Genomic DNA, 23,549 nt, shown 5'->3' with positions numbered 1-23,549 from the left:
ACCCATTTGCCACATCTTATCCTTCCTCATGATCGACAGGCACATCCTTTGCTCAAATGCTAGAATCCAAGGGACGACTTTGTCCCAGTATCTCAGCCCCCCACGCAGCAAAGACTGAGTATCTCATCGGCATCAAGCTGGAGGACAGTTGGACGAAGAGGCTTATGAGGTCTCCTTTTTTGAAAATTGATACTCAGCAGTCATGATCCTAACTTTTATAGATTTTGTGTCCCATAGACCACATTTGGAGTCTAGTGAACAATAGCATCTATCCATCTATCTATCAGCTCCCGCCACCCCACCACCCTTAAAACACACAGTCACGCTAATTGCCTTCCCATGTGAAAGATCTCAATAGAGACAGGAAACCTCTATTCACTAATTATGTATGCAAACTAGGTTGTACTTAGCATAATTATACAAAAGGGGTAGTTTAGTGACTTTTTTGTAGGCCATCTTCTGGTGGTTCTAGTGATGCCCTATAGGCCATGGTATGTGCCTTGTAGGCATAAATGTAGCCACTTGTAGTGTTAGTGCCTTTTAGGCCACATAGGACACTTAGTCCTATGTGACACCTAGGACACTTGGTCCTAGGTCTAGATACAAGTACCTTGTACTCCTATTTTTTCATTATCCTAGATTTTGGTGACAGACTCTATCGACTCTTTGCAACTTGCACTCTCTCTTTGCCTATCGATCCTACAGTGGTATCAGAGTGAGGTTTGACTCGTCTTTCTGCCCCAAGACTCCCTGTTGTACCTATCCGTACTGGTTTCCTGTGTCGTATAGATCTGCACCTATGTCGTACGAATCCGTACCTTCATTGTACTTGTGCTGTACAACTTCCGAATCTGAGCTGTCGTACAACAGTACAGTTGTGTATCTGTGACACCGTACATTAGACTCCGTACACCAGTACTTGTTACGTACATGCGCCGTACCAGAGTCACCGGACTTGCGCCACCGTATAACTGTACGTATTTGCGTCGCCATACAACTGTCACCGTACCTGCACAATCTACGTATCTTTTGCACCTACATCGCCGTACTGTCTGTACAGATCGTCGTGCCACACTACGTACATCTTCCGTACCTACATGTGGGAACGTACTGTTCCGTACAATTTTTGTACCAGGTCCGTATTTCAACCGTACACTGTACGGTGTACTTGATCTCTACTTGATCCGTACTTGATTAGTACAGTAACTGTACACTGTACTTGAGCTGTCCGTACAGCTAGTACTTCTTTCAAGTGATCCCCGTACAGGTGGTTGCATGTACAAGGTTACATTCTGGACATTGGTATTTTTTGGGGCTTTCAGTTCATTTCCGCTTCTTTGGTTGCAAATTCCTGCAAGAACATTGGGCTTTGGGATTTGGTATGCAATCTCTTGTTATTTGCAGTACATTGGAACAGATTGCAGAATATTGAGTCACACTTGCTAGACATTGAGTCACATTTGCAAAATTTCAGTAAAATTTGGGGCTTTTCTGAATTTGCCCTCTTTTTGGCTTATTTGCCCTCATTAAATTTGGGGCTTTTGCCAGATTTGCAGTTTTTGCAGTGAACATTGCCTGTCACAGTCACATTTGGGTCAGATCTGCATTTGCCCTTTGATCTGGGTTGGAAATTTGCAGATATTTGCTGTCATTTTTTGGACAGCCAGCTTTTTGCAGTGATAGCCTTGAGGCTTTTTGTTTTTTCAGGTCTCTTTCAGGGTATCACATTTGCTATGGCTGGGAACAATCAAGATTTATTTGGTGTTCTTCGTGAAGATGATAAGTTGGATGGCACCAACTATCCGATGTGGTCTTATCTCATGAAACATATCCTTGTTGCAAAGCATTTGTGGAATATTGTTTCCGGGATTGATCTAAGGCCAGCCAATGCTACTGTGGTTGCCTCTACTGCTGGTCCCTCTGCAGGGAGTACTCCTCCTGATGCCTCTTCTTCTAGCACTCCTGCTGCTACTCTTCCAACACAGGAACAGTCAAGATGCGATGCAAGAGATGCAAATGCACATTCATGTATTGCTTTATCATGCAAGAGAATCATTATTCCACACATCCGATCTTGCAGGACAGCAAAGGATGCTTGGGATAAATTGGCTTCTCTTTATCAGATTCGCAATGAAGCACGTGTTGCATATTTGAGAAGGCAATTACAGGAAGTCGACATGAATGAGGTGACTCAATGGATGCATACTTGACAAAGGTCAAGGACCTCATGGAACAACTTGCCAACATTGATGAGGTGGTGCAAAATTCACAGCTTGTCAGTACCACATTGAATGGACTGCCAGATACATATCAAGGGTTTGCTACAACCCTTCGATTAGTGGCCATGGGTAATCCAAACCACTATTCTTTTGATCAGCTAGTTACTTTGATTTTGCAGGAAGAGCAAAGTAGAGCTAATAGACAAGCCATTATTCCTAATCATGCATTTGCTTCACAGCAAACATGAAGACATGGTTGTAAGACACGTTAAGACACGACACGTTAGACACGCTTCAGACACGAGTGTCTAAAGTGTCTTAAAGATAAGACACGTAAGACACGCCATTGTGATTATAATAATAAATATTTAATTAATATATGTATAAGTATACAAATGTACAACTTACTAGCATAGCTCGCTGCTAGATTCAAGAAGTACAATAAGCTACACTTAAACAATGCAAGAAGACACTTGTACAATGTAGTTAAGAGTCAAGACTCGTCACTCAAGACTTAAAACTTATAGTTAAGACTCGCGACTCAAGGGCTCGCAAGTTTTAAGTACTTAAAGGTTTAAATGGACAATTGAATCTTGTCACATGTGATATGAATGAAATCTGCATCTCGATACATATAATTGAAAGGAAACTTTTGACTCTCAAGACTCAAATCTATGAAGATTCATCCTAATCTGAATCTACGAGGTCACTGCCACTGCTAGATCCAAAGTCACCATTGATGATAGCATGGCTAAGTCAAACTCAATGTTGTTGTTACGTCCCCACCCACCAAAAAAAAAAAAAAAAAAACAAGTGTCTAAAGGTGTCTTAAGGTAAGACACGGTAAGACACGTGTCTTAAGTGTCTTAAGGGTCTTATGATAAGACACGAGTGTCTTAACAACCATGCATGAAGAGGCAAGGCTTCCAAGCCTATGGGCAAGCCAAAATCTGCGCATAGCAGCTGCAATTCCTCCCATGCATCTAAAAATACAGCAGATAAGGCAAAGAAGAAAAGATGCAACTATTGTCGCAAGCCTGGACATGACATTTCAAAAATGCAGGAAGCGCATTGCTTCAGAGAAAAAGAAAGCAGGATTGACAGTTAATGCCTCTCATGCTATTGAATCCCATGAGCCTGAAGATGCTTCACATGCACATGCTCTTCAGGATGATTGGGCATGGGCTGTCCATTGCTCATTTGATCCATCCAAAGCTGATGCATTCTTTACTGCTAACGATGCTTAGTCCTGGTACTTTGATAGTGGTGCTTCCAAGCATGTCACATCTTGCAGACAGTTGTTTCATTCCTTAGCTGATGCACCTCGAAGGAGAACTGTTACATGTGCTAATAATGCTTCATATGCTGTAAAAGGAGTTGGAGATGTTCAGCTCACATCCATTTCAAGCCATCCTGTCACTCTGACAAATGTTCTTTTTGTGCCTAGCATTGAAGTCAACTTGATTTCAATTTCAGCAATTGCTACTTCAAGTTTCAGAGTGATTTTTGATGGCTACAGATGTCTAGTTTATGATCTTCGTGATGACAATGCCATAGTTCTCACTGGCACTTTGCAAAAAGGGCTTTATCACCTTGATCATCATTCAGCTGCACTTTCTATTGAAGCATTGGCTATTTCAAATTCACAGCTTGCTGAAAGTCATCTTTGGCATGAGAGAATGGGCCATCTCAATTATAGAGCTCTTGCAAATCTACATTCACAGCAGATGGCAAATGATGTACCTCAGACTCACACAGTTTCCAAACATGTGTGTGAGGGTTGTCTTTTGGGTAAGATGCATTGATTTCTCACAAAGGAAATTGCAGCTAGTACACAGTGATGTCTATGGCCCAATGAGGACAAATGCCATTGATGATTTCACAAGATATTGCTGGGTATATCCTTTAAAGGCCAAATCTGATGTTTTCTTATGCTTTCAGAGATGGCTGAATATGGTTGGGAATGAATCAGGATGCAAGCTTGTCACCCTCAACACAGATAGGAGGGAAGAGTATATGTCAAAGGAGTTTGATGCATTTCTGTCTTCACGGGGCATTATTCACTCATGCACTACTCCTTACACTCCTCAGCAGAATCCTGTTTCTGAAAGGAAAAGAAGGTCCACAATGGAGATGGCCAGATGCATGCTTAAGGCCAAGTCTTTGCCCAATAAATTTTGGCTTGATGCAGTAATGTGTGCCAACTATGTGCTGAATAGATCACCTACACAGGCATTGAAGACTATTACACCTTATGAAGCATGGAAAGGCAGGAAGCCTTCACTTTCACACATGAGAGTTTTTAAGTCTCTTGCATATGTTCATGTACCATCTCAACTAAGACATAAGCTTGATGACAAGGAAATCAAATGCATATTTATTGGTTACAGCCAGGAGAGCAGAGGGTATCGATTATATCAACCAAATACTGGGAAGATTATTGTCAGTAGAGATGTAATCTTTGCTGAACATTCAGCTTCTCCTCTTGTGGACTGCAAAGCAAAGCCAGATGTTGACATTTTTAATGCCTTCGAATCTTGGTTACCTCTGCCATCATCAGAAGAGGACTTTGACCAGCACCATGAGCCTCCTACAGGCCCTCCACCAAGCAATAATCAGCCACTACCTCATGCTGATTTGCAGGTTTCTCTTCCAGGACAAAATGATCCCATTATTCATGATGCAGTCATTGAAGAAAGAGCTGTCAATAGACAGCAAAGACAAGTTCCCACATGGCTTCTTGATACATTGAGGGAAAGCAAACAAGATCAACCTTTTGCTGCCCGGACAAGATCAGGGAATAGACAGCATGGTCACTTTCTTGAGTTTGCACTCCTTGCTACTGCTTGCAATGAAGAGCCTCTATGGCATAAAGATGCTTTTGATAGGATGGATGCAATGAGAGCTGAATTACAATCTATTGCCAAAAATGACACATGGGAATTAGTAGATCTCCCTCCTGACAAGCATGACATTGGAAAGCGATGGGTCTACAAATTAAAAAAGAAATCTGATGGCAGCATAGATCGATACAAAGCCAGTCTTGTTGCAAAAGGGTATGCCCAACAACAAGGCATTGACTTTGAGGAGACATTTGCTCCCACATCCAGGATTACTACCATTAGATGTGTCATTGCCATTGCAGCCCATCATCATTGGCAAGTGCACCAACTTGACATCAAGACTACTTTTCTTCATGGGGATCTGCAGGAAGAAGTTTATGTCACACAACCTCTTGGCTTTGAGGTTGTTAATTCTAAAAATAAGGTATGCCGACTTAGAAAAGCCCTTTATGGTTTGAAGCAGGCACCCAGGGCATGGTATGCCAAAATTCATGCACACTTACTATCCCTTGGTTTTCAGAATAGTCCCACAGAACCCACTCTTTATGTCCGTGGGAGTGGATCTAATTTTTTAGTGCTGATTTTATATGTGGATGATATGCTCATCACGGGCCCAGATACTCAGCAAATTGCAGCTTTCAAGGCTGATTTGCAGCAGATTTTTGACATATCAGACATGGGACGGCTCCATTATTATTTGGGCATTCAGTTTACTCATGTTGAGGGGGGTATCATGATGTCTCAGTCCAAGTATATTGGACAGCTCCTTGATCGTTTTCAGTTTAAGGATTGCAAGCCAATCTCTACTCCAGTGGACCCTGGCTTCAAATTCTCAGCTCATGATGAGAGCCCACCATGTGATATCACTCTTTATCAGCAGGCTGTTGGATGCCTTATTTATTTATGTCACACCAGACCTGACTTGCAGTATGCAGTATCTCAGCTCAGCAGATTCATGCACATGCCCAATTCACAGCATTGGCAGGCAGTGAAGAGAGTCTTCAGATATCTCAGAGGCACTCAGGATTTAGCCCTCTTCTATGGTGATCAGGGTTCACTTACCATGCATGCTTACATGGATAGTGACTGGGCAAGATGTTCCGACACCAGAGTGTCACATACTGGCAATTGTTTTTTGCTTGGCAATTCATGTATCTCTTGGCTCAGCAAGAAGCAACCAACAGTTGCCACGTCTAGCTGTGAGGCTGAGTACAAGGCAGCTTTCACCGCTACAGTAGAGTGTGTTTGGCTTCCACAGTTACTTACAGATCTTGGTATTCGCCAGACATCCTCCACTATTGTCTACACTGACAGCCAGAGTGCTTTGGCCATTACGCGTAACCCAGTGTTTCATGCGCGTACCAAGCATATTGAAGTTCACTATCATTATGTTTGGGAGCAGTTGGCGGCAGGAGACATAGAGTTGTCCTATCTTCCCACAGAGGACAACATAGCAGATATGTTTACAAAGGCACTTCCTCGTCCCAAGTTCGAAGTCTTCCGACAAGCTTTACATTTGGTTCCCTTTGTTACATGATCTGACATCCCTTGTACATTCATAGGTGGCTATATCCTTTTGGATGAACATGTGCCACCATGACCAGAAAATACCAGGTATTCTGAGACGCTTCCAGAGTACTTCAGCCCATCCCATGGAGGGGGGTTTGTAGGCCATCTTCTGGTGGTTCTAGTGATGCCCTATGGGCCATGGTATGTGCCTTGTAGGCATAAATGTAGGCACTTGTAGTGTTAGTGCCTTTTAGGCCACATAGGACACTTAGTCCTATGTGACACCTAGGACACTTGGTCCTAGGTCTAGGTACAAGTACCTTGTACTCCTATTTTTTCATTATCCTAGATTTTGACATGACAGACTCTATCGACTCTTTGCAACCTGCACACTCTCTCTTTGCCTATCGATGCTTTATTTTTAATTAACATTGTAAATAGTACTTTGTACTTTAGGCTGTTAGGATGTTGCCATGTGGTAGTTTTGGGGAATTATCCCATGAGCACAGCTGTCAAACAGCCTGCCCTAATTTCTATAATAGGCTTGGCTGTCTCACATGCATTCATCTTATGACTGTACTTCCATTCATTGAATGAAACTGGATTGTACAACAAAGCTAATTGCTCAGCTGGGAATTCAATAAGCAGTAATCATTTTCTGTCCTTGTGCAGCCCAACGCAAGTCACTGTAGTAAGTCCAGCCCATCTCCCCAAATACTAAAAAAATACCCCAATTCTACTCCAGGCATTCTCTTGCTAAATTTGCTGATTTCTGTTCTAGTTTTGAGAGGAGGCTTGACTGAGGGCCAGAACTAGGTTAGAGATAGAGCTAGTTCTGTTTCAGTGGCAAAGCATCATGAAAATTATGGGAAAATGTGGGTGGACCAGGTTCATTTCACTTGAAACTTGAAGCACTAGTTCTTGATGCTAGGGCACACCTCTATGCAAATTTGGTCGCTATGAGTTGCCCCAATCTCTGTGGGCCACATGTCAACCTGTAAACACACCAAATTTTCAAAGTTATCAGATTTGAACAATTTCTATGACAAAATGATTGTAATGATCTACCCTCATGGACCAATGTGAAATTCGATGAATTGGACCTGTTCTGAGTACATACGTTTGGTGCAGGAAAAATTCTTGCAAAGCTACAATTAGCAAGATCAATCTGTTAAATTCCATTCAAAATTGATATATTGTGTGCATTCCCAAGAGTTACAGTAGTTTCAGGATGATTGGATCATGAATGAATTTAGTTTTAAGGCTAGTTCTAAGGCAAAAGTGCTTGGAAGTTGTTCTTCAAAATCTGCTTCAATTCCCTAGAATTTCTGTTTCAAATTCAGTTTTGTCATCATCAGCTGGGTCGCTAGTGCATCTGGAAAAATTGTGCCAAGTATTATTTCCATCAGATGTGATTTGCCCCAATTTTTAAGCACAATTTCTTCCTGCCAGGCGCGACTGTTAATCTCTCCAAGTTCCATCTGATTTCCATCATTTGTGGGATTACTCTATTATATTCTCTGCTTATGCTCAAATGACTCCAGTACATGACCTAAGGTTGGGGAAATTTCGAATTTGGAGCTGAATTTGGGCCTGGAAGCTAAATTTTGAATTTTCAAGAAACTACAACGATCTCTTGATGTTTTGCTTCAAATTCAGCCTTGACAACATAAACTGAAAATCAATTGCTGTTGGAAAGCATGTGCAAAGTCTGATTTCAAACAGCATTGATGTGCCCCAATTTTGGACCAAAACCCCTTGATGACAGGTGCAATATTACTAGAGTCTTGTAATCTCAGCGAAATCCCAGCAACTTTAGAAATCTACTGTTCCATTCTTTGCTTATGCCCTATTGAATCCTGTATATGCACTGAGATTGGAGAAAATTTGGAAATTTGGGACAGTAAATTGGAAGACTACCTTTTATTATATCCTAAAGTGGATCAAGATTTGTTGTGCTTCATCTTGAGCAATTTGCCCACCCATGGTAGAGGTATTTGCAATACAATGGCGTAATGATTGGTACCTGGGAAGGATTCAAAAGAGAAATGTTCCAGACTTTTATTTCTCCTCTAGCTAGGATCAATATATATGTAGATGGTATAATTTGACTCAGCAAGGACCAGTGAAAAACTAAGTCAAATAGTTCTGGAAACTGCTTTTATTCATCCATGGCATTGATGATAGGAGTAGGATGCTTAAATTCATTCATGGATTGCATCCTTCCTTTGTGTCAGATGTGGTAGCACAGAGGCCAAGCTCTCTCAAGGACGCTATGCAGCTGGCTGAGTTATATAAACCCAAAATATAATATGAAGGCCACTTTAGTACTAAGACATCAATTAAAAGAAAGCCATCCTGATGAAAACAAACCCCTTGCATCTTCTCCAACCTCTTCTATCCCTAGATATCCTATTGTTTATGGTGATAACATGGGGCATGCAAAAACTTATGAGGCTGAGGATGCAAAGGCCTCATCTAAGCCTTACCTAGGGACAATTTGCGAAGAAAGAGAAGGTGGTAAGCAACTATCTCAGGCCCTTATGGATGAAAGGAAGAAGAAGAATCTTTGCTACTTACGTGGTGAAAGTGTTGGGTGCGGGAAGCAATAGAGTGGAAATGGAATGCAAGAGCAAACAACAGCTAAGAGAACTCAAAGTACTTGCAAATGGTTAATAAAGAAAGTACAAGAGTGGCCACTATATGGCTGCAAAGTCAACTGGTTGACCAAGACTACTAGCCTACAAGGCCATCCTAGGGCTAAGTGCTAACAAACCCCCCTCCATGGTATGGTTGAAGTATCTTGGATACATCTCAGGAATACCTAGAATCTATATCATGGTGGTTGCACATATTCGTCCAAGATGGATATAGCAACCTATGATAGTACAGGGAGATCAACAGCACATCAGTGGTGCCAAGTGCAAGGCATGTCTACGAGCTTCCTTCGTGAAAAGATCTGCTAGGTTATCCTCCGTGGGGACGTACGACAATTGTATATCTCTAACTGGCAGGCGTTCTCGAACATCACAATAGTGCACCTCAATGTGCTTGATACACACGTGAAAGACAGAATTACACGCAACAGCCAAAACACTTTGGCTGTTAGTGTATAGATCATGTTTGAGGTGGTCTGGAAGACATCAAGATCTAACTTACGAAGCCAAACACACTCTACAATGGCTGTGAAGGCTGCCGTGTACTCAGCTTCAAAACTCGAAGTAGCAACCGTAGGCTGCTTCTTGCTGAACCATGAAATGCATGAAGAGCCTAGCATGAAACAATTGCCGCTATGAGATGCCCTCGTGTCATAACAACCTGCGCAATCACCGTGCATGAATGCATGCAAATCCAATGAAGACTGATCACCATAGAACCCGTCCCAACTGTTGTGTGGCGTCAAGTAACAGAAGACCCACTTCACTGCATGCCAATGTTGTGTGTTGGCTTGCGCTTAACTGGGAAACGGCATACTGCAAATCAGGCCGGGCATGATGTAAGTGAATAACGCAACCCACAGCCTAAATGATAAAGAGTGGCATCAAATGGGGCACTCCCATCTTTGGTGGAGAGAAGCTAGATTCCAATGGAGTACAAACCAGCAAACCGGATGCCCCAATAGTGGTGCAACTTGCCCATATTTGACATTGCAAATGATTTCTGCAAATCGGCCTTGAAATCTGCAATTTTCTGTGTATCAGGCCCACTGATGAGCATTGCATCCACATAAAGAATTAAGATAAGCAATTTTGATTCACTCTTCCAGACATAAGGAGTGGCCTATAAAGGGCTATTCTGCAACCTGAGGCATAGTAAAAAAGAGTATATCTTGCCATATCATGATGCTCGCGGTGCTTGCTTTGAACCATAAAGGGCCCTTTTCAGCTGGCATACCTGAGTTTCAGAACTTGCAACCTAAAATCCTGGAGGCTGAGTGACATAAACCTCTTCCAATAATAATCCCCATGAAGGAAATCAGTCTAATATCCAAGGGTGGACATCCTGTAGAGTATCCAAGAGCCATACTTCTAAACGACCAATCTGAGCGCAGTGAAACGTGTAGCAAATTTGAGGTGGAGCAGCAGAAGTGCAAGTCGGGAGGAGTCGTATGGAGAGCAAGGACCCGCTCTGATACCACTATTGGGTGCAGGAAGCAATGTAGTGGAAATGGAATGCAAGAGCAAACAACAGCTACGAGAACTTGAAGTACTTGCGAATGGATAATGAAAAAAATACAAGAGTGGACACTGTATGGCCCCAAAATTAACTAGTTGACCAAGACTAGGACCAAATGTTCTAACTAGCCTCCAAGCCCATACCAAGGATAAGTGCCAACAAAAAGTAGACCCCAGAGCATAAGAGTCTAAGGCGGGGAAAAAAGTCAGCAAGATATTTGAGATTGATTATGATCTACCCTCTAATGATCCACTGGTAGATTCAAAATTACATGATTGTGAGAATGATGGCAAAGATGATGATGAGGTCGTTCAAGGATCCAGAAAAGAGAGTCATGATCAATGGAGGCTACCAGTCCAATTACCCAAGAGTATGCCAACTTGAAATTATTGATGAATATGTGGATGCTGGCTGAGATTCTGAAGGTAAAAGGATGATGACATGTTTTGGGACACTCAATCTGTCTTATACAGCATCTCACTCTAGAGGCTATAATGGGCTCTAGAGGTGCCCAAACTCTCAGATTGAAGGGGATGATTAATGGCAGACCTGTCCAAATTTTGGGTGATAGTGGAAGTGCCCGTTACTTCATCAACTCCAAATCTGTCCAAGTCATGAGATTGAACCATCCACATTGAATCATGGGCTGAAGGTTGAAGTGGCTAATGGGGAGCACTCCATCAGCAAACAATGTTGCCTAGCCACTCAAATTAAACTTTCTAAAAACTATATCCTTTTTGGTGATCTACTTGTTGTTTTAGATATGGGGCCTATTGGTATTGTAATGGGTTGTGAATGGATGAGGACCTTAGGAGAGTTTTCTATGGATTTTGACGAGATGTATATGAAGTTTCTGCATTCTGGAAAAAAGATCACACTTATGGTCTTCAAACCTCCTACACTGACAGTTATAGCCTTCAGAAAATTAGCAAGGGATCTCTATGATGCACATTTAGTTGAAACAGAGGACACAATGGACTGTTGGTGGAGGATAAGGATATGCAGAAGTTGCTGCAGCAGTTTACAGATGTTTTCGCTGATCTTCGTCATCACTACCTCCCATGTAATCCTCCCTCGTAAAAAACAGCAAAGACACTCTCCTTTTCTCAACACTCTCTCCCTCTCTCAACAGATACACTAGGGCCCAGGACAATCGTCGGGCTTGACCCCCCCGAAGGTTTTTATTACTTGAGAGAAAACTGAGTACAACAGTTCAGCGTGGAAGCTGTTCATACAAAATCCAAACGTGAATGAATCATTACATGAGCTCTAAGGCTCCCCTTCTTGGCAACAAGCCACTTGTCAATTTCTAAATTACTTTCCTAATTACATGCCACTAAGGGCAACTCTAGAGTCTTCGAAGCACTTGGTCACGCGAACCGCCTCCTAGACTCTTAGTAGGCTCCCGTAGCGCTTAGGAAAATAACTCTTCCTAGTACCTACAACAATTAATTAAAGCGCACCACCATGGTACCCATTAATTGTTGGTGCTTTGCATGCAAATAACACACTGTGGACTAATTCTAGTCACGATGGGCGTCCCCACTGAACACATGTGCACACAAAACAAATATAAAAATATATATTTATTCTTTGGTTGACCGAAGCCAACGCCCTTGATCATAATTAAGGGACTTTGTTTGACCAAGGATCAAGGCGCCTTAATTATAGTCAAGTCTCTCCAACCGAAGTTGGCACATCTTGGTTAACCGTAGTTAACCCTCTTGGCGCATGCCAAGTCTCGTTGACCGAAGTCAACACTCTCTAACCGTAGTCAGCTCTGTAGTTCTCTGGTTAACCGCAGTTAACCCTCTTGGTAATAAACCAAGTCTCCTCGATCGAAGTCAAGTTTACTTGACCAGAGTCAAGTATCTTTGACCGTAGTCAATTCTTTGACCATAATTAACACATATGAAACTCTTTAATTATGATCAAATAAATGGTCAACTGTACTTTGACTTAGGATATTTACATTGTGGTGACATCCCCTCGGCTTATATTCAGTTGAGCTCAATTGAAAAGTTTCCTTGTAAACATCCAAAAGTTGTGGATGATCGGACAACATATCTTCATCCATCCACTTGGCATCCAATGCCGTATAATTCTTGAATTTTACAAGATATCTGTAAAACTCTTTGCCCTGAGGGCCTTTGCGTACAGTATGGTACACAATCTGTTCTGGCTGAAGGACCTCCTCCAGCTCATCCACTTCTGGTGGATCCTTTGATATTGGCTCTGTAGGCTCTGGCCCCTAGAATTTCTTTAGAAGACTCACATGGAATGCATTGTGAATCCTCCAATGCTCTGGCAATGCCAACCTATAAGCAACTTCATTTATTCTTTCTGTAACCCTGAAAGAGCCATAGTATCTGGGAGATAACTTTACATACACTTTCTGTTTGCCTTTAAACTTATGGAGCCTAGCTTTCTCGAACTTTAAGAGTACCCAATCCCCTTCCTTGAGATTTAACTGTCTCCTATGCTTATCTGCAGCTCTTTTATGCTTCTCTTGAGACCTTTCAATTGCTGTCCGGAATTGGCTATAAGCTGTCTGGAGGTCTCTCATAAACTGATCAACTGCAAATATTTCATCCTTAGTCCTCAGGATAGGTGGTAGAATCACCTTCCCATAAATGACTTCAAAGGGGGCTTTCCCTGTAGTGCTGTGTAATGTATTATTGTAAGCAAACTCTACCAATGGTAGGTACTTTTTCCAGTCTGAACCTTGGTCACCCACGTAGCATTTCAGCATATCCAATGCTGTAGAATTTGCTACTTCACTTTGACCATCTGTCTGGGGATGGAAAGAAGAAGAAAAATTCAGGTTCATCCCCATGTTATCAAATAAAGTTCTCCAGAATAGACCGGTCATTCTAGGATCTCGATCACTGACAATGGACTTAGGCATACCATGGTATTTAAAAATCTGCGCCATGAAAAGCTTAGCCATATGATCTGCCTTTATGGTTTTGCGAACTAGAATGAAATGAGCTTGCTTGTTGAATCTATCAATGATAGTCCAAATCCCATCATTCCTTGACTTTGATCTTGGCAAATCAAAAATGAAGTCCATTGTAATACTTTCCCACGGTGCCTGAGGCACAAGAAGAGGCATAAGTAGGCCAGGTGCCTTCCGTCTATCATACTTCACTTTCTGACACGTAAGGCATTCAGTAACAAACTGATGTATATCTTTTCGCATTCCTGGCCAAAAGAAATACCTCTCTAGTACTAGAGTTGTTGCTGTAATTCCTCTATGTCCAGCATAAGGATGTGCATGGCATTCCTCCAAAATCTTTTTCCTCATCTCTTGGGTGATGCATAGGCAGTCATCTTTCATTAGATACCCATCTTTCAGGGAATAGTCACTGGTGGACTGCCCCTCTTGCATTTGCTGTAAAATCTTGCCAAAATCTGCATCATTAGCATATTGCTCCCTCATGCCTTCCAGGTCCTGATGATAAGCAATAGTCACATTATTGACCTGGGGTCTTCGAGACAAGGCATCTACCATTCTGTTCCAAATTCCTGGGGTATGGACAATCTGAAAATGACACATTGACAGCATATTTTCCCATTTCATATGCTTCTCGGAAAGTTTTGTCTGAATTAGAAAATATCTCAGAAAATGATACATTGACAGCATATTTGCCCATTTCATATGCTTCTCGGAAAGTTTTGTCTGAGTTAGAAAATATCTCAGACTTTGGTGATCTGTTTTAATAGTAAAATCTGCACCCAAAAGATAATGCTTCCATGTATGGATGGCATGGATTACAGCCAATAACTCAAATAGGATTAATGCTTGCTGATCTCTTATCTTTCCCCATGATAGCAAAAGCTCTTTTTCCTTTGGGTCTGAGGTACTCCCCAAAACATCTCGGACTGATCCCACCATCGGCCTTGGTGGTACTTGTGGCTTTTTCTGCTCCTTAGAACCCGAAGGCTTCTCAGGGCACTGGGCAACCATATACCCCTCTTTCCCACACTTAAAGCATTTCCCATCTCTGCGGAATTCAGCTATCTATTCAGGAGTGAATGGGGATTTGCCTTTATATAACTTTGAAAACTGAGTACCCCTCGGCTTCTGAGGCTGAAACTCTTTCTTTTCAACCTTGGGATATTCTTTCTTTTCTGATTTTGAAAAATCAGTTTTCTTTCTTTCAACACGTCCTGCATGCAAGGATAGTACCGTGGATGGATCTTGTAATGGCACAAGACTAGCAACTGACGTTGAATGCATAAGGTCTTGAATGTTCTTTGCCCCTAAAGCATTCACTATTGCCTGGATTCTTGGACTGAGACCTACTCTGTACTTTCTCATTTGGGTTCCTTTGGAGATCTTTTTGAAAGGTGCAACCTACAAATAAGCATCCCAAAACTTTTGGTTATACACATCCACTGTATCTCCTGCATCCATATGCAAACTGTCCCAATCTTGAAGAACATGATCTCTAAACTGTTTAGGCATAAACTGCTAGTAAAAGGCTTCCTTGAAGTTCTTCCACCTCTTTAGGGCTGACCCATCTGTGGTCTGTGCACTCCACCATGCACTAGCTGTCTCACTGTCAAGTGCAAACTGGCCATTCTTAACTTGGAGGATTCTGAAAACTTTTCTGCACCGAATGCAGCATCAAACTGCCTGATGAACTGCAATGCTTTGTCTGTATGACCATATTATCCATTATAGGTCATAAACTTGACAAATTTGCCTCCCTCTTTGAATTCCTTGGTCTCTCTGGAAGACTTACTCTTCCTAGACTTCTTGTGTTTTCTTCTTTTCCTGGATGGTTTATCTGATAAGAAGAAGATATAGAAGTCGAGCTCGAGGTAGACGGTGAAGGACTGGGAGATCGGTGATGATGCTTCGATCTCTTCCTGCTATGAGACCGTCCCCTATGAGATCTCTCTCTCTCTCTCTCGCTGTACGCGAGAGTGTGCCTCTGGCATTGGCACATCATAAGCTGCATTAGGCATATTTTCTACTTGAAACAAATGCTGAGCTCTTGGATCCCTTCTGAAATTTTCCATCTCTTGCATACGAGTGCATACCATCTAATCAAATTCTTGCTGATTTTGCTGCACACTTCTCTGTCTTGGATGTGCATCCTTATCTTGTAAATCCCACTGGATAGGTGATTGGGCCATTTTCTTACAACTTGTCTGAGATCTGCAAGTTTCTCACACACACTGTGTATGCAATTGATGCACGTTGCCTTTGCTTTTCAAAGAGAAAAATTACCTCAACAAAACTTGAGCCAGGGTCAAAACCAGTGAATAAACCACCCTATAGGCTTTCAAAGGCTAAAAGGGAGGAGGTAGCAAAGCAAGTCAAGGAGCTTTTGGACAAGGACTTCATCACAGTCAGTCTCCTTTTGCTTCCCATGTTCTCTTGGTTACGAAGGATGGCTTATATACGACGTGTATGGATCACAGGGACTTGAATAAAATGATTGTAAAGAACAGATTTCCTATCCCTAGAACTGATGATTTACTGGATGAGCTGAGAGGAGCCAATACTTTACAAAGATAGACCTAAGGTCACGCTACCATCAAATAACAATGAAGGAGGAGGATGAGCCAAAAATAGCCTTCAAAACTGAACCAAATCCTATCTGTTTAAATCTGTCCTGGTTTTCTTTGATGATATACTCATCTACAGCAAGCCTGAGGAGGAGCATCTAATGCATGTAAAGAAAGTCTTTGAAGTATTGAGAACTCACCAACTCTTTGCCAAGGCAAGCAAGTGCACATTCGTGGATAATGAAGTGGAGTACCTTGGTCATATCATAAGTAGCAAGGGAATAACAGTGGACCCCAATAAGGTCGAGTGCTGTCCGGTTTGGATTACTCTTAAAGCGTTGCCTGTGCCTCTTCTTCAACATCTTCCAACTCTTGCAGCTTTATTAGGAAGGCCTCTTCATGTTCCGAGACAGGAGTTCTTGCAAGCTTCCCGTGATGTTCGTCTCTGCATTTTGTGGGATATGATGCAGCCCGCACGTGCTTGCCCTTCTACTTCCAAGCCCATACCTCCTGCTCCTTCTTCAGTTGTCAAGGTTACTCTCCCTTCTCCTCCGGTTTCTGCTATGGCTTCTTTGGTGAAGCCCTCTACTGCTCCGAAGCACTACTAGAGGAAGGTTGATAAATCATAGGCAGATCTTCCTTTTGCTGAAGAAGCTCAGGATTGCACCCTTGTTGAGCACCATCAGTTTCTTTCTACTCAAAATATGGATGTACCTCATGACTACCTCATGGCTTTTGCTCTGAGGTTTTACTTGTAAAAACTTTTTTCTTGTACTTATTGGTGGGTTTTTACCTCCTTTGAGGTTTCCCACACAGAAATATAAAGATTTCACTTTTAAAAAAAAGTGTGTGTATGTATATATAGATGTGTGTGTGTGTGTGTGTGTGTGTGTGTGTGAGTGTGAGGAAGAGGAGCTCTGCTATTCAGCCTCGCCAGGGATCCCGCGCAGCCCCATCCGTACAGTCGCTGTACGGTATCCGTACGTCAATACGAACACCCGCGTCAGGTCTGTTGTCCTCCGCACAGCTCCGTACATAGCCCTGTACCTTTTTGCATTGTCGTACCTTTTTCTCAAGACCTTTCCGTACGTCCGTACAGCTATCTGTATTCCCGTACAAACCAATCTTCCCGTGCCCGTCTGTATTTCCATACAGTCAGGTTTCTTTTCGTGCAGCCCGGTGTGTAGTTCCGTACAGTCCAGCCTTGTCCGTACAGTCCCATACTTTTTCCGTACAAGTCCCGAGTCTTGCTCTGGTGTTTTTCCGTACAGTCATGTGTCTCGCTTATTTCATTTCATACTTCTTCGTACAGTCCCTCTTGCCTTGTCGTATCCCAATCATGGCTTCAGGTTCGGATGTTTGTACATATGCTCGAAAAGAAAGACTTGCAGATGCTAAGCGACATCCTTCACAGCCTGCAACACAAGATGATGAACTTACTATGGAAGCTCAATACGATACCCTAAAGGATGACTTTCAGCAGTCACGACAGGAATGGGGCAAACCAGTTCCAGAGGTCACGTACAAATTGAAATTGCCATCCCTTGTGAATCCGCTCAGGAAGTTATCTCAAACCACGGTTATAATTTTCTTTCCAGGAAGAATCCCAGCAGCCAGTGATGTTGCACAATGGATTAAGTCCATCCTTGGAGGATGCTTTGTAGAGGGAGTATATTTTGCATCTAGAGGTTTTCATGAGGTGCATTTATCAGATGCTTTGTGCAAGCAGAGGCTACTTGAGCTTTCTCCCCTCTTTTACGGGAAGTAGATGGTACATGCTATGCCTTGCTCCCCAAACAAGGATTATCAAAGTCTTATACGACATCATTGTCCTGTATGGGTTGAGGTTGTTAACTTCCCGGATTATATGCATGAAGAATTGCCTGGCCTGGCTGCTTCTTTGGGACAGGTCATTTGTCCTCCACGCCCTATGGGAAACCGTAACAGGTTCTGCATTCTCTGGGACACCGACACACCTACCCCTCCTTCTATTGCAATGGAAGTTGAGGGAGTGCAATTGGGAAAAATGTTTTTTGAATTGAAATGGGGTGTGTTTGCAGGAGCTTGTTTTACCTGCCACAAGTTTGGGCATCTAACCTCTGAATGCCCAATAGTTCTGCATCAGGCCCCTCCCAATGCCTTGCTGCCCCAAACACGGGAAAAGAATGAGAATTTGCAAGCTAAGACAGCAAATAGAAATGGAGCAAAGAATGCCAAACCAATTAATCAGGTGCAATCACTTGCTCGAAAAGGAAAAGATAAAGAAAAAGAGAAGATGAAGGAATCTCTGGGAACTGATCGGGATGGTTTTCAACAGCCTAAGAAGGTAGTTGTATTGAAGCAACACCCCTTTCAATCTCGTCAATGGGATGCTTCTTCTCCCTCACCAGGACAGGCTTCTACTTCAGCTCCTGTCCTTCAAAATTGGGTAGGGGTTTTGAAGAAGGTCATCATGATTATTTTGGCGGCTATGACATATACTATGCTGGTACCACTACCTACTTAGGTGTATGCATAATGGTTAGGCATGAGCTGGAGCCTCAGTTAGCCTTCAATGACAGCAGTGGCAGATGGATGGTCATACAATGTAATGTCAATGGTGATATTCTTGAGTTTGCATCAGTCTATGCCTCCCATACCTCTGCCATAAGAGCTTCTCTCTGGGATTCTTTAAGCACGTATCCCTGGAGATCTAATGCATTCATCTGTGGAGATTTTAATAATTCCCCTCTCCCAAGAGATAACACCACTTTAAGATGTCATATGCTATCATTGGAAAGGCAGAAATGGGATAGCATGCTTCTTTCTGTGCAAGCTGAAGATTTATGGCTGCTTCTCCAAGGGTCAGTGCATGGATATACTTTTCATCATAATGCACTTACTACATACTGGGCAAGGCTTGACAGATGGTATTTGTTTTACCCACAACAATATGCAGATTTTAGCCCTCATCTCCTCATAGACTTGTCATTGGGCTTGTCAGATCATGCCCCATTATGGATGAATCTACACCTTGGTATGGCACTGGATGATTTGCCACCTCTTTCCAGTAGATTGTTGCATGTTAATCAGGCTTATTTCCGACATCACTATTTCCAGCAAATGATCAGATTTGCAATTCATCCCTTGCCTTTGCATGCCCAGGAGGACATAGATTATGCTTGGGACAGCTTTGTCTCTCGTATACAGAATATCATTAGGGAGTATGGAAACTGGCATATGACTAAATGGAGGAATGAGGTTAAATGGGCAAAAAGGACAGCACAACAATTGACTGAATTTTCACATTTAAGGCCTCTCTCTGAATCAGAAAATGATTCCCTTTCACATGCCCGGATTAAATTGACTGCTAATGATCAGAGGAAATTGCACAAATGGCAGATTAGAGCAAGAATGAAGCCCCTCATGGATAAGGGCTGCTCATCAAAAGCCTTTTTCCAGGGCCTGCATGCTACTCAAAAGAAAAACTCATGTCTCAGGGTAAGGAAGCTAGATGGCTCTTGGACGCACTCTTTCTCTGATCTCCAAGATGAATGCCAAAATTATTTCCAGAAATTGTTCTCTGCTCCTGATTCCCCATCAAATCAAATGACTGATGCGAGGACTGAATTCCTCCAATATGTTTCTGAAATAGTGGAAATGGATGATGCTCTTACCTTGGAGAGACCTTTTGCTGATATTGATAATGCATTGTTCCCCCTTAGCAAATACAAGTCCCCTGGAATTTTATATTTCTTTTTGGGATGATTTGAAAGATGTCCTCTTGCAAATGATCAATGTAGCCTGGCAAGAAAATCAGTTACCGCACTCTTGGAAGCATGGCATAGTCAAACCTGTGCCCAAAAAACATCTGTGTGACCATATGTCAGATTGGAGGCCTATTACTTTGATGCCTGTAGTTTACAAACTCATTGCCAAAATGATTGTGTATAGGCTTCAAGGGATACTGAATGCGGGCCTTCATCCTCATCAGTATGGGTTTGTGCCGCGAAGACAAATCCATGACAATATCTCCAATGCATTGACTGCAATTGAATATGCTAAGTACTCGCATCAAGATGTGCTCATATTGCAGGTAGATATTGCTAAGGCATTTGACACTGTTCAATGGGATTTTATCTCTCAAATCATGACCAAATTGGGCTTTGGTCCAAAGATAGCAAATGCAGTTTACTGGCTTTATTCTGGCTCTACTTCTCAGTGCCATTCTTGGAGGTCATCTATCTCGGTCATGGACATTGGGTAGATCAGTTAGACAGGGCTGCCCTCTTAGTGCTCTCTTCTATGCCATAGCGACCCATCCCCTTTTAATGTATCTTGATCATCTTACAAACACAGGACAGATGACTGGTCTTAAAATCCCTGGGGCTGCATCTTTTTTGGCACAAGCATATGCTGATGATTCATTCTTTATGCCACAGAATTCTCCCCGGGAAGTTCACATGTGTATGACCACTCTATCATTGTATGGATTGACAGTGGGATTGCATGTCAATTTTGACAAATCTAAATTGCTTCCCCTGAAACAATGTGATTGGCATTCTATTCTCTGGCCAGGTCAGGTGGTGCATTCCAAAGATGTAGTCAGGCATTTGGGATATCCTATAGGATCGCATATCACCAGGAAGCAGCAGTTAAAATGGATCTTCCAAAGACTTCAACATAAACTGGAATACTAGAAAATTTCTACTTGGCCACTTCATGTCAGGCTCAGAATAGTACAGTCCATTGTAATGTCCTATGTCCAGTTCTTTTTGCCTTTGCTGCATTGGTCCTCCAGAGATATTTCAGCCTTTATGTCTCAAGCTATGGAGATGTTATGGAGGACAAAAACTGCTGTGAAAGCATTAAGACTGATGAAGATGGAAATGGTGTGCTCTCCTAGGATGCATGGTGGACTTAATATCCTCAACATAAGATATCATGTACTTGCAAGGAAGGCGACTATGCTCCATACTTTTTTCCGCCAACAACAGCCATGGACTTGTATGACAGCATCCATGTGTGTCAACATGAGGACTTCTGCTTATGGTCATTGGACTACTGATCATTGGGAGGTTGTCATTGGGAGATTTGTAGGGAAGATACCTGGCTGTCCTTTCTCTACTGCTCTGATACTTGACTGGAAACAAGTCCTTTCTAAGGTCAAATGGACTCCTGATAATTGCTCGGGGGCTAACTCAATGAGGCAAGAAAGTATTCATTGGAGTGCCATCTTTGACATTCCACTTGCTTTACAGGAACTTGTTCGGGCATACAATCTCATGAAATTGAGAATTAGATACATACATGATGTGGTAGATAAGTAGGGCTATGTTCTATCTTTTCCTCAGGCCACTGCTTCCTATGCATTGGGAATGCACCATAGGTCGATATGGAAGAAAATTGCTGATTTGTTACATCCTTTTCTACCTGTTCCCCCTGTGGCTGACACAGATAGGCTTCTGGATTGGCAATTGCAACCCTCTGCTACATACTCTCATCCTGTTCCTCTGCCTGCCTAGACCTCCATCAAAGCCTACAAGCTTCTTCAGCCTGCTCCATGGATTCAGCAATATGCTAATACTCTGTGGCATATCAGGAAGCCTCTCTCATGGTGGCGGAAGAATCTCCGGATATTATCGAAGTGTAAAATGCCTTTGAAACAAAGACTTTTTCTTTGGAGATGCATGACAGGCACATTGTCAGTAGGAGTCACACTTGCCAAATGTCGCATTGCACCATCCACATGTTTACGATGTCAGGCTCCTTCAGAGATTGTCCCTCATTTGCTTTGGCACTGCCAGTGTTCTAAGAACCTCCTCGGGAGAATTTCAGATCATCTTTGGCTCCGTTTCCTGGGTCACAGATTTGGGAAACATTTTTGGTTATTTGGCAGATTTATGAGGTCTTTGTCTCAATACTCACTATTTCTCTCTTGGGTGAGATATTGGGCTCTTTGGACAATCTGGAGTGAGCATAATTTGGTATACTTGGGTCGGCAGATTCACAAGTCATATGAATCTTTCCGAGCCTCATTGCGGCAATCCTGCTATGAGGGTGATATAGATGCTTCTTGCATAGAGCTTTTCTTTTTCTGTTTTTGATCTTTGGGATACTCTCCATTTTGGAGACTTCCCATCTTGTAAATTTATGAGCATATAAATGCAGCACTGGATATTACTATTAAAAAAAAAGTGTATGTATGTATGTATATATATTTTTTTAAATTTATTTATTTATTTATTTTTATTTTTTTTTAAAAAATTATTATTAATACATATGTCATACAACAAGGCCTGAGAGGACAACAAGGAGGAGAAGAGAGGGCAAGGGCTGAGGAGAGCAAGGAGAAGAGGGCAAGGGATGAGGAGAGTAAGGAGGAGAGGAGAGCAAGAAGAGAGGTTGGAAACTAGAGCAAGGAGGGGAGGAGAGGGCAAGGAGGAGAGGAGAGGAGGGCAAGGAGGAGGGGCAGCAGGCTGAGAGGGGGGCTGTAGGATGAGAGGAGAGTAAGAGGAGAGGCTGGAGAGGGAGAGCAAAACTGCCCTATCTGCCAATGGGGTTCTGAGTTCGACCCCTGGCTAGGCCCCGGAGGCCATGGAACCCCCCCCCCCCCCGGGGGGAAAAAAAAAACTGCCCTATCTGAAACACTGTTTCGGGTGTTGTGGCTATTGAATCGCAGGAGAAGTGGCTAGGGAGAGCCCATACCACTGCCTACCAATTAAAGAAGCAGTCCAATCACATCTCAGAAGCTTAGGGCAATGATCCTCAAAGAAAATTGCAGACGAAGATGTACTAAGTCATACAAAATATTTCCAAACATGACACTCTCAACCTTTTAAGGCGTTTTAAAAGTCCTCCGCCCCACAGTTTCAAAATGTAGGGCTGTACTTTTGATGTACACCACATATGGCCCTTATCTATGGTAGGCCCAATACATGCAATAATGTGTTTAACAAGACCTGAATTATCCAAAAATATGGCATGCAAGTGGAAGCTTGAAACTTGGAACCAAACTCTATGCATGAACTGTGCACATTAAATGAGAAACAGATTCACTATGACATGAATAACAAATTATTTAAAAAATAATTCAGTCGGCATTTATTATCTCAACTTTCAAAGTTAGAATGTTAAAGAATCAACAAATAGTTTTTTGAAAAAAATAAGCAACAAATTGTTGCACGCATATGAATTACACGTTACTCTATAGGTGAAAGCTTACAAGCTTGAAGCAATAAGATAAATGTTTACTTGCCAAATGACAATGAGTATAACTGTTGAGGTTAGAAACCAACAA

General features: G+C 42.3%; 1 protein-coding gene across 2 annotated transcripts in view; it reads right to left on the bottom strand.

The window, feature by feature from the left end:
* LOC147891306 (uncharacterized) overlaps nt 1-23,549 on the bottom strand; it is a 75,664-nt gene that overhangs the window by 14,838 nt on the left and 37,277 nt on the right. The window lies entirely within an intron of this gene.

The sequence above is a fragment of the Dipteris shenzhenensis genome, chromosome 18, assembly GCF_047967505.1.
Source record: "Dipteris shenzhenensis isolate YYH24624 ecotype China chromosome 18, Dip_SZ_1.0, whole genome shotgun sequence".
NCBI lineage: Eukaryota > Viridiplantae > Streptophyta > Polypodiopsida > Gleicheniales > Dipteridaceae > Dipteris > Dipteris shenzhenensis.
Note: the sequence above shows the minus strand (reverse complement) of the source record. Positions and strands in the feature narration are given on the sequence as shown.